The sequence below is a fragment of the Schistocerca cancellata genome, chromosome 2, assembly GCF_023864275.1.
Source record: "Schistocerca cancellata isolate TAMUIC-IGC-003103 chromosome 2, iqSchCanc2.1, whole genome shotgun sequence".
NCBI classification, from domain to species: Eukaryota; Metazoa; Arthropoda; class Insecta; order Orthoptera; family Acrididae; genus Schistocerca; species Schistocerca cancellata.
In genome coordinates, this window is record NC_064627.1 from 1084771393 (window position 1) to 1084783755 (window position 12363).

At 42.6% G+C, this 12363-nt stretch overlaps 1 pseudogene; it reads left to right on the forward strand.

Moving 5' to 3' along the window:
• Window positions 1-2318: 2318 nt before the first annotated feature.
• Window positions 2319-2436, forward strand: LOC126163873 (5S ribosomal RNA; annotated as a pseudogene).
• Window positions 2437-12363: the final 9927 nt, after the last annotated feature.

Below are 12363 nucleotides of genomic sequence, written 5' to 3' on the forward strand. Positions count from 1 at the left end.
TGTTGGGGCGTGAGCGGAAGACGGCCTAACGGTGCGCGGGACCGTAGTCCAGCTTCATGGAGACGGTTGCGAATGGTCCTCGCCGATACCCCAGGAGCAACAGTGTCCCTAATTTGCTGGGAAGTGGCGGTGCGGTCCCCTACGGCACTGCGTAGGATCCTACGGTCTTGGCGTGCATCCGTGCGTCGCTGCGGTCCGGTCCCAGGTCGACGGGCACGTGCACCTTCCGCCGACCACTGGCGACAACATCGATGTACTGTGGAGACCTCACGCCCCACGTGTTGAGCAATTCGGCGGTACGTCCACCCGGCCTCCCGCATGCCCACTATACGCCCTCGCTCAAAGTCCGTCAACTGCACATACGGTTCACGTCCACGCTGTCTCGGCATGCTACCAGTGTTAAAGACTGCGATGGAGCTCCGTATGCCACGGCAAACTGGCTGACACTGACGGCGGCGGTGCACAAATGCTGCGCAGCTAGCGCCATTCGACGGCCAACACCGCGGTTCCTGGTGTGTCCGCTGTGCCGTGCGTGTGATCATTGCTTGTACAGCCCTCTCGCAGTGTCCGGGGCAAGTATGGTGGGTCTGACACACCGGTGTCAATGTGTTCTTTTTTCCATTTCCAGGAGTGTAGATAACTGCGTCGTCTCCAAAAAGTCTGAGGTTACTATTAATATTGTCTGCAACGCCATTAATATACAACATGAACAGCCAGGGTGCCAACACACTTTCCTGGGGCACACCCGAAGTTACTTCTACGAGACAGTGAAGCTTTATTCAGTTTTAACGCCTGCAGCTGTTTTTCAACACTACTGACACTAATACTTATTTCACTATTCCTTTCAATGATACGAGAATCAAATTGTGGCAATTCTTCCGGTTTTCTCCACATGTGCTCGAGTGGGATGGGCGAGTGAGATCCAGCGACCGTGTTGGAGAAGGCGGGGTTCGGCAAGCACACAGACAAGCAGTAGAAACTCTCGCCGTGTGTGGGTGGCTTACCATGAAGTGCAACAGAACGGGGCGTAGAATGCCGTCGACTTAGCGCTGTCGTCTAATGATGCCGCGGATGACGATCAAGAGGGCTTGTAAAGGGACACCCTTTTCTAACATTACTTTTTTTATAGAAATAACCGATACCATTTATACTGTCGATTCTTGTATATGTTAAAATTAACTCAGCTGTTTCACTAAAAGAATTCATATGATTTTGTGTACGATGTACTATATTTCAGGCTAAAATGTATAAAATGAAATTAATTTGTTACAATCGATATGTACTTATAGTTAAAATTACTCTTCTTATAGAAATGTTCGAAATTACGAAATTTCTGGCATACTTAAAAATTTATATTATTAATTGCACAATCTAACGCGAATTATTAAATTTATTTCTGGATTCATTTATAAAATAATGATATAATTTGGTGAAGATTCTCCTTTTGTCAAGAAAGTATGGAAACACTGTTGCTTTGTAAACTCTTTGGAATATTGTGAGTACCACAGAATGTAATATTAGTGGGCATGCTTGTGATGGAAATGCACTTTTTTTTAATTTAGTCTACAACAATGTAACTGATGGTTGTATAAAAATGGAGATTGTGAAGTGGATGTGTTATAGAAGAATGGGATAAAATAAAATGATAGCAACAGATAGTTCTTAATCAGTTACTTAATCATCATAAACCCACAACGTTAAATCAAAATTTCAGCCGCAAGAAAGTACCCCTAGCTGTAATACCTGGAGCCAACAACAAGAGAAAATGAAGAAAGCTTCTCTTTTGTATATCTTACGCCTCTCGAAGCTTTTGAAAATAATGAAGAGACCAAGAGAAATTTAATGGTGATGTGTGGGAGGGTACGGTTACAGGGTCCTGCTGTGAAAAGAACTGGCGCCCAAGACCATCAGCCCTGGTTGTCGGGCCGTACGGTAGCCTACAATGAGGTTGGTATCCCACCCCTGTTCGTGGCGTCTTCGGTCTCGAATCGACAAATGCCGTTTTTTTCTGTCTTAGAATGTATTTATTTTCCCTACTGGCTACCGATTTTGCTGCACAGTGTCATCCTCAGGCCATACACTGGTAAGCAGTCGTTACGCTCAACTACTCAGTATTCGATTCACCAAATTGTGAAACAAGCGTGACGACTGCGGGTCAGGAAATGGCCTGCCTGTGGTGCTGTGTACCGAAACCGCTGGCTAGTAGGCAAAATAGCGAAAATGCGACTGTAGACTAAAACATATGCGTTTTCAGTATTATAGTGGTCGCTGTTGAACCGACAGTACGGCTGGAATATGTTTAAGTTATACGGAGGGCAGCCAACGGCCTTGCCGCAGTGGTAACACCGGTTCCCGTCTGATCACCGAAGTTAAGCGCTGTCGGGCTGGGGTAGCACTTGAATGGATGACCATCCCGTCTGCCGAACGCTGTAGGCAATCAGGGTGAAAGGGTGAAAGGGTGCAAGGGTGCAAGGGTGCAAGGGTGCAAGGGTGCAAGGGTGCAAGGGTGCAAGGGTGCAAGGGTGCAAGAGTGCAAGGGTGCAAGGGTGCAAGGGTGCAAGGGTGCACTCGCCCTTTTGAGGCAAACTGAGGAGCTACTTGATTGAGAAGTAGCGGCTCCGTTCTCGTAAACTGACATACGGCCGGGAGAGCGGTGTGCTACGTGCCCCTCCATATCCGCACCCAGTGACGCCTGTGGTCTGAGGACGATACGGCGGCCGGTCGGTACCGTTGGGCCTTTGAAGGTCTGTTCGGAGGGAGTTTAGTTTAGTTTATACGCAGGGCAAGAGCAGCTGAATTTAGATGTTCACCAGTACGTACACGCAAAAATTTGAAGCATTTACCGACTCCTGTTCATGTACTACAGCAGCTGTTGATATGACTAGTTGTTGTACAGAACTGAATATAGTGTGTTTTCACAAAATTAAGGTAGAGTCCATTACAGAAAACCACCTCGTAATTCTTTGAAAAACATCATTAACACTCTCTTCCATTGCTTTCTCTCTAATTTTATTTATTATATTACTAGTATCGTTTGCAAAAAGTACCAGTTGTGACTGTTGAATGTTAAGTGGAAGGTCGTTCACATAGGGGAAGTCCCAGGAAGAATGGTCAATATTCACGGATACGACAGGAAAGATTACTAGATGGCAGGAAGTCCAGTAAACATGGCCTCTAAAATGCATACCTTAAGAGCTATGAGTCCTTTTTTCACTATAACAGATGTGTTTTCACAGTAGCAAAAAATGAACAAATGCTCTTAGCTCCTCAAGTACGCATTTTAGAGCCCATATTTACTGGACTCTTTTTCTTGTTTTGGTCCATACTACCTCCGCCAAAAATATGGAAACCAAAGAAATTGCAGCAGTAGAGACGCATTTCACAGTGTCGAACAAGTGCTCATAACGCTGAAGGTAAGGAGGCCATGTTTACTAGACACGTTTTTCTTGTTTTGGTCGATATTACCATTTACGACACTCGCCTACCCAATAATCGTAGCAACAGCGGTACCGAGATATATATTCCACAGAGGCATCAGAACGATTTTAGCTTACAACTTTCGACTCGGTCATATCTGGAACAGGCTTCCCGACCTCAAATTGATACATGTACCCTTCTTCATCGTCCTTGAAGGTTTGTATCATCGTCACGGAATCACCCTTATAACGATTAGGAGTGACCCTACACCGATGAAAGTTTGTATCATCGTCACGGAGTCATCCTTATAAGGAATAGGCGTAACTCTTGGCAGCGAACTGGTGGATATGCCTTAGACGGTTGTATGGAATCAGTAAAATAAGATGGGTCGGCATGGAGACGTGACAAAATGGCAGAAAGGAACTGTCGTGTTTTGACGTGCCCATGACCACACCGTGAATGAAGTTGCCCGATTTGTTGGTGTAGCAATGCATATAGCCCAGCGTGTCTACAAGGAATGGTGTACCACTCGCAGCCATTTAACATGGCGTGAGAACAGCGGTCGTAAAAAAGGTGCTCGCTGACAGGGTCCGCGGCGAGTACCATAACACGACACAGGGAATCGGTTTCAAACCGGTTGTTGTCGTTAGTGAAAGCAGGTCCTTCTCAACCAGTTTCAGAGCAGACATCGCGAAGGGAACAAGGGAACTGCATGCAATGGACATTTTGGGTCGGGCAACTTTCAAGAGGCTGTCTCTAGCAGCGGTATATTAAACTACACGTCTTCAATCGGCCACACAATGCAGATATTGGATTAGCTGACTGGAGATGTTTAGTGTCATCAGACAAGTCGCGATTTTCACCCTTTTGAAACGATGCAAAGCGTCGAGTGCACAAATGGCTCAATAAGCCGTTTAATCCACAATGTGTGTAGGGTGCAGTTCAGACCAGAGCTGGCTCTCTCATTTTTTGGACGAGTCTTCCGTTCCGTGACTTGAGCCGACTCGTTGATTGTTCATTACGCTGTGGTGTACGGTATGGTGTGAGTGTAGGAGGATACAAGATGACTTAGACAATATTTCTAATTAGTGTGATGAATGGCAGCTAGCTCTAAATGTGAAAAAAATCTAAGTTAACGCGGATGAGTAGGAAGAACAAACCTGTAATGTTCGGATACACCATGTAACGGAACATATTAAAGGCTTTACTGTACCGAAGTATGCGATACCCTCCAAATTCAACCAGTTTAACGAGTATTTATGATTATAGCAAAGGTATTGTGTATGTTAACAATGATTGCATAACATGTCTCCATAAACAGTCAACCCATTAAATTATACTGAGTAACTGACCCACACAAAAGTTAATATCACTTGATCACTGATACAGCAAATGTCATCATGTAAAAACACCGAGTTCATCGTAAATAATTAATATGAAGTACGAAAAATAGTGGCCAACCTAGGTATTTTGGATCTCCTTAAATAAAAATCACCCAGTGAAACCTATTTGTTCACTAGGAGCGTTTTCACTCAGTATTCACGTAAGCAATCCTATTTTAGACGAAAACCAATGTAATTCTTAATAATTCATGTTATTTACTTATTTATGCAAATTAGAGAAGTCAATTGACAAACTTCTAAAAAACGGCCTTTTTGTAACAAAGAATTATTCTGTCAAGTCAACAAATCTGTCTGTCATTTTAATAACATGTTAAATTATGTCACTCGATGCAAATTAATAACTTTTCTGCACAAATTATGATAACAGATGTACATGTGACTTGTAAACTATATCTCTTTTTAGTAGTTCTTTGACAATGTTATAAATACGAGCAGCAAGAAGGGTCGGGAGGCCAGTCGGAATGTCACTTTGGTAAAGTGTGTGTGTGTGTTATTGTTTGAGGTGGATAAACAATGCAAAGAACATGTAAAGAAAATATTACTTTGTGTTGTGTCATGGACTTTGGTGGACAGTGGAATTAAGATGGCCACCAGAGTAATAAATATTTGAAGTTTACATATTTGTTGGTTTCGCTCGTTCTTTATCATCAAAAGCACATAAAAAACACGGGACCTCATGTTTTTTAACCCTAGACAACCAGATGTAGAGCCAGCATCAGCATCGAGAGACAGCAGCGATCCAGCAAGTAGCAGCGATTACTACAACACAATGCATTTTAATGGCGCCAACCTAACATCAAGTGCTAACAAGCTCCGTAAATGGGAGTGAAATAGTGCGATTATAGCAATTAGCAATATCTACGACCAGGCGACCATTACAACCATTAGCAGTGTCCTGCTTGACACAGTCACACCGTTTGAATCTAAGGGCGCAACGTTTGCAAAGCGATATGAAGTGGAACGAGCATTTTAGGATTGTGGAAGGGAAGGCGAATGGTCGACATCGGTTTATTGCGAGAATTCTTGGTAATTGTGGTGCACATGAAAAGGAGACAGCATATAGGACGCTAGTGCGACCTATCCTTGAGTACTGCTCGAACGTTTGGGATCTGCACCAGGTCGGATTAAAGGAACACATCGAGGCAATTCAGAGGCGGGCTGCTAGATATGCTACTGGTAGATTCCAACAACACGCAAGTGTTACGGAAATGCTTCGGGAACTCAGATGAGACTCCCTACCGGAAAGCAGACGTTCTCTTCGAGGAAAACTACTGGAGAAAATTCGGCATTTGAAGTTGACTGCAGAACCATTCTTATATTACATGTAAGGACCACCAAGAAAAGATACGAGAAATTAGGCCTCATACGGAGACATATAGACAGTCGTTTCTCCGTCGCTCTATTTGCGAATGGAACAGGAAAGAAAATGACTAGCAGTGGAACAGGGTACCCTCTGCCACGCGCCATGCGGTGGCTTGCGGAGTTTCTGTGTAGATGTAGATGTAAAATGCGCAATGTGTGGAGGGTGTACTTCAGACCGGAGGTGGTTCTTTGAGGTTTTCGAAGTGCCTTTCGATTTGTGGCTAGGGCCGTCTCATTCACGTTGCCATGTCATTAACTAGGATGATTAGTTCAACACTATCGATGAGCAAGTGTTGCCCTTTCTTACGCTCTCTCGATGAGAAGTACGCTGTGGACACTCTTGCCTACCAAGATATCTACAGTTGCGTTCACGCATGCGTTCCTGGTTTCGACGAGCACTGTGGCACCCTATCGCGTCCTCAACTGGTCCACTAAATCGCCAGATCTTAATCTTATAGAAAATGTCTGGGACTCTACGGAACGGCGGTGATACTTTTAAATCGAATCCCTTTCAGTTTGGCAGCTCTTCCCAATCTAATCATCAAGGAATGGCTTCAGCTACATATGACATACACTGAGGTGCCAAAGTCATGGGATAACGATATGCACATATATAGATGACTGTAGTACTGCGTACACAAGGTATAAAAAGCAGTCATTTATACTCAGACGATTCGTGTGAACAGGTTTCCGACGTGGTTACGGCCACACGACGGGAATTAACAGACTTTGAACGCAGAATGCTAGTTGTAGTTAGACGCTTGGGACATTCCGTTCTAGAAATCGATAGAGAATTCGACATTCTGAGGTACACAGTCTCGATAGTGTTGCGAGAATACCTAATTTCAGGCATTACCTCATACCGTGGACAACGCAGTGGCCGACGGCTTTCACTTAACGACCGAGAGCAGCGGCGTTTACGTAGTCAGCGCTAACAGACAAGCAAAATTGCTGGAAATAACTGCAGAAATCAATGTGGGACTTGCGGCCAGCTTATCTGTTAGGACAGTGCGGCAAATTTGGCAACGTGAGTGGCTTTGCAAACAGCGCGACATCTCCTGCAGCGCCTCTCCTGGACTCGTGACCGTATCGATTGGACCCAACACGACTGGAAAACCATCCCCTTGTCAGATGAGTCACTTAAGGGGCTCCGGAACGCCCTATACTTGCAATGTTAAAATAACGCTTATAAATTACATCTTTCCTCACAAAGTATTTGAGGTAGGAAGTTGAACTTTTTACAGATTATTTATTGGAATATGGGCTACAACTTAACACAGGGATTTTACAAAATTTTAGTTCAGTTATTAAAGATGATTTTTTTTTCAATTGTAATGAAAATTCACAACATTTTTTTGCAATTTTTATTTATATATTCAAAAACATACAGTTTTTTTGGAAAAAGGCTGTGTTAAATTATGCAGAAGGTACTGTGTAACATTTACTGAAAGTTTGAAACAAATATGTTTGGAAGATCCTTAGAAAACATGTAATTAGTATGAGAAAATAAAAGTTTTGGGAATCGAGCGACAAAGATTGGATTAACTTTTTAGTGCATTCCAGGTCCATAGGATGGATTATCTTCATCCTCTGCAAACTCCTCCTCCAGCTTCCTCTTGTTCCTCCTCCTGTTTACTCTTGCTTGTATTTCTAGACTCTTTACAGCCCTGTCTGCAGCCCGAAGGCGTTCCTTGTCTAAAGCAAGCATCGCTCGTACCATGTTAGAATGTTATTATTTACAGTAATAACACATACCTTTGGCTTTCCAACATTTCTCCTTTTCTTAAAAGCCTTCAGAGGATTTCTAATAACTTTACTTTTACTCATTATTATACTTCAACAAAACAGAGACTCAAGAAACAGAATTAATTACGAATATTTTCGAGATAACGACAGAGTAAATAAACATGAAACAATCGACAATCACACAGCGATATATATTGAACCATCACAGGTTAGCCACAACACGTACTTTATCTCACATCACTAAAATGTACCTGATGAACACGGACGTTAATAATAACACCATTTGACAGCAGTTTAACAGCGCCACAGTGGGTCACGCCCATGTAGAACACCTTTCAAAAATAATTTAAAAATAGTTGTAGTCTTCGGAATTGAATAAATTATGTATCTATTAAAAGGTAATAGTCTGCAGATTCAGAAAACGCAAAAAAGTAAAAATTGAACTTTTCATGATTTTGAGCCTTTCCGGAGCCCCTTAAGAAAGGCAAGTCTTCCGGTCTAGAAGGTACACCAATCAGGTTCCTCTCAGAGTATGCAGGCACAATAGCGCCTTTTTATCAGCAATCGTATACAACCGCTCACTTGACGAAAGGTCTGTTCCTAAAGACTGGAAAGTAGCACAGGCCACACCAATATTCAAGAAAGGCAATAGGAGTAACCCACTGAATTACAGACTTATATCACTGACCTCAATTTGCAGTAGGATTTTGGAGCATATACTGTACTCGAACAATATGAATCACCTGGAAGAAAATGATTTATTGATACATAATCCAACACGGATTCAGAAAATATCGTTCTTGTGCAACACAGCTAGCTCCTTATTCCCGTGAAGTAATGAGTGCTGTCGACAAGGGATCTCAGACCGATTCCATATTCCTAGATTTCCAGAAGGCTTTTGATACCGTTCCTCACAAACGACTATTAATCAAATTGCTTGCATGTGGAGTATCGTCTCAGTTGTGTGACTGGATTCGTGATTTCCTCCAGAGAGGTCACAGTTCGTAGTGATAGACGGTAAATCATCGAGCAGAACAGAAGTAATATCTGGCGTTCCGCAAGGTAGCGTCATAGGCCCCCTGCTGTTCCTGGTTCATGTAAATGATCTAGGTGATAATCTGAGCAGCCCCCTTAGATTATTTGCAGATGACGCTGTAATTTACCATCAAGTAAAATCATCAGATGATCAATTCCAATTACAAAATGATCTAGAGAGAATTTATGTATGGTGCGAAAAGTGGCAATTAGCACTAAACAAAGAAAAGTGCGAGGTCATGCACATGGGTACCAAAAGAAAACCGATAAATTTTTGGTATACGATAAATCGCACAAATATAAGGGCTGTCAATTCGACTAAATACATAGGAATTACAATTACGAGCAACTTAAATTGCAAAGACCACATAGATAATATTGTGGGGAAGGTGAAACAAAGACTGCGCTGTTGGCAGAACACTTAGAAGATGCGACAAACCCACTAAAGAGACAGCCTACATTACACTTGTCCGTCCTTTGCTGGAATATTGCTGCGCGGTATGCGATCCTTATCAGGTAGGATTGACGGAGGACGTCGAAAAAGCGCAAAAAAGGGCAGCTCGTTTCGTGTTATCGCGCAATATGGGTGAGCGTGTCACTGATATGATACGCGAGTTGGGGTGGCAGTCATTGAAACAAAGGCGGTTTTCTTTCAAAATGTGTGTGAAATCTTATGGGACTTAACTGCGAAGGTCATCAGTCCCAAAGCGTACACACTACTTAACCTAAATTATCCTAAGGACAAACACACACATCCATGCCTGAGGGAGGACTCTAGCCTCCGCCGGGACCAGCCGCCCAGTCCATGACTGCAGCGCCTAAGACCGCTCGGCGCGGTTTTCTTTGCAGCGAGATCTATTTACGAAATTTCAATCACCAACTGTCTCTTCCGAATCTGTAAATATTTTGTTGACACCCACCTACGTAGGGAAAAATGATCACCATAATAAAAGAAGAGAAACCAGAGCTCGAACGGAAAGATTTAGGTGTTCCTCACGCGCCATTCGGGAGTGGAATGGTAGAGAAGTAGTATGAACCCTCTGCCAGGCACTTAAGTGTGAATTGCAGATTAACCATGTAGATGTAGATATAGATGTAGATGTCAGTTGGTAGGAACTGATGATAAGATTCTAAACCATGGACCAAAGTTGTCAACAAGGCACTGTGGAAGCTGGTGGCGGCTTCGTTATGGCGTGGAGTGTGTTGACATGTAGTGGTCTGGGTCCTCTGACCCAACTGAACCGATCACTGACTATAAACGGTAATGTTCAACTACATGGAGACCATTTGCAGCCATTCGTGGACTTCATGTTCTCAAACAACAATGGACTTTTTATGGATGACAATGAGCTGTGTCACTGGACCACAATGGTTCGCGAATGGTTTGAATCGAGAGACTAATCGCCGACTCAGATCACCCGACATGGATCCTATCGAACAATTATGGGACATGATGGAGAAACCAGTTCGTGCACAAAATCCTGCACCGGTAGCACTTTCAGAATTATGAACGGCTATAGAGGCAGCATTGCTCAATATTTCTGCTGGGGACTCCCAACAACTTGTTGAGTCCATACTACGTCGAGCTGCTGCACTTTTCCGGGCAAAAGGAGGTCCGACACGATATTGGAACCTGTATCCCATGACTTTTGTCACCTCTGTGTATCGGAATAAACCTAGGAACTCACTAGGGTTGCCACTTTTTGATATAGGAAATGGAATTCTTCACAAAAACAAGGAACAGTCCAAAAATACTAGGAAATCAAACGTTACGTAACAATTTCAATTACATTATAATTAGTGTCGTTAACAGAATGAGATAATTACCGAAATTCGTAAAAGAAACTAACTTGCATCCTCTTAACATTACATACAGTACAATGCATTAGATATGATAAAACATACGCAAAAAATATTAATAGAATCACCTTATTTCCTCCATCTGTACTTCACATTTGACCAAGCTGACTTTAAAATTGCACTGTCCACCTTTATCATGCAGTGGAACTCTCTATAACACATGTTCATGTTTGTCGTTGGTTAGTAGTTCACTTTTAATGAGGTCTACTAAACACCTGTGTCTGTTGTCTGACCACTTGGTAGACATTAAGGTGAAAATTCGATCAACAAATGCCTTCGATTCAGGAATGCTCATTACAAAGGACACAAGTTTCTGTTTTCCTTTACGACTAGTAAAAACTGACAACCACTTGTTTGAGGCATCTTCTGTACTCTCCAAAATAGTCGTAGGAATGTTCCTACAAGACCATACTCGTCATACCGTTCCTCCGTATCAGCTACTTCAGCTAACTGGAGGGATTTTACTGCATCTTACAGGGAAGAGAGATCTAAGCTTCTGTTTAAACAAAAAAATTGTAACTTCGCTGCAACATTTTCCTCCGAGAAAACGTACTATTTTTGAAGGTAGTTTAAGACTTCTCGATAGAACTGTATAAAACTTCTCTCCAGTTTGGTTCTTACTGTAGAAGATAGAAGTTCCGAGGCATTCGTAACTGCAATTCCGAAGAATTCTTTCCTTTGTTGCAGGCAGTAATATTGTCTAAAGGCAGGCCATTACCATTTATTACCTTAATGACGCAATCACGCGTTGAACTTGGGGTTTCATTGGCACTTTCATAAAAATGCAGCAACCTGTTTTGTACACCACTTGCAGCTGGGAAGTATCTTACACATAAAGGAAAAATTTTACGATTACCTTTATTCCTGGCATCTACTGCAGTTGAAACGAAAATAATTTTTAGGAACAAGTTCGGTCCCACCTTTTAGAGACTTTGGAGCCAGTATATCTGGCACCAAACTTTCCGCCTTCGTTCTTCCCCAATAAAGACCGTTAACAACACTGGAATTCCCAAAAATATGAGATACCAGGTTATTCGAACAATCCGTGCTGATGTAACTGTGGTTATACTTTACATTGCGAAACACTGGAGTTAGTTCTGCTGCAGTCATTTTGTCTTGCCGTGTTTGAGAATACCAATTCAGAAAAATACGAATTCAGATTCTTCTTTTATTCTGTGATCTTGTATTTTCTTTATGGGCGTCACTGCTTAAGATCTGACTCAATGCCATGAGATACAGTGAACTGGCGTGCGTAAATGGAACATCAGGCGTTTTGGCATTGTCCAATAACAGGTTTCATTCACTTGTATGACGATTCCCAGCTATTCTGATACGTCGTTACTCGTTTAACCTCCTTCGTGGGAGTTGTATTGACTGAATTTTCATCATAATCTCACATCTTAACACCGATGTCTTAGATGAGCTTTGGTAACTTCACAGTTTACGTAGATTCAGTCTCGCACAGCATGAACAATCACGTTGGAAACAGGAAGGGAAGACCTACGGAAACACACGGCGGAAGACGAGGTGAATAACCGGT